Genomic DNA, 385 nt, shown 5'->3' on the forward strand with positions numbered 1-385 from the left:
AAAAAAAAAAAAAAAAAAAAAAAAAAAGAAGTAACTGGAAAAGAGAACAAAAGAAGAGGAAAAGGAACCTACTCAGGGAGCTTGCAGACCAGGGTCGTCCACCATAAGAAAGCAAGCAGTCAAGCCAGTGCTTCCCATGTTAGTGTCACTGTGTACACTTACTAGCATTCACAATATCACCTCCCATTATTTGGTGGATGAGGCCATTTCTCTTGCCAGAACAGTTCACAGGATGCTGGGCACAGTGGCTGACGCCTGTAATCCCAACACTCTGGGAGGCCGAGGCGGGTGGATCACTTGAGGTCAGGAGTTCAAGATCAGCCTGGGCAACATGGCGAAACCCTGTCTCTACTAAAAATACAAACATTAGCTGGGTGTGGTGGTG

General features: G+C 46.0%; 1 protein-coding gene across 2 annotated transcripts in view; it reads left to right on the forward strand.

Moving 5' to 3' along the window:
• LOC105529665 (microtubule-associated tumor suppressor candidate 2-like) overlaps window positions 1–385 on the forward strand; it is a 209,059-nt gene that overhangs the window by 197,145 nt on the left and 11,529 nt on the right. The gene's annotated exons all lie outside the window — the stretch shown is intronic.

This window comes from Mandrillus leucophaeus, unplaced genomic scaffold (assembly GCF_000951045.1).
Source record: "Mandrillus leucophaeus isolate KB7577 unplaced genomic scaffold, Mleu.le_1.0 Scaffold779, whole genome shotgun sequence".
Classification (NCBI taxonomy): Eukaryota; Metazoa; Chordata; class Mammalia; order Primates; family Cercopithecidae; genus Mandrillus; species Mandrillus leucophaeus.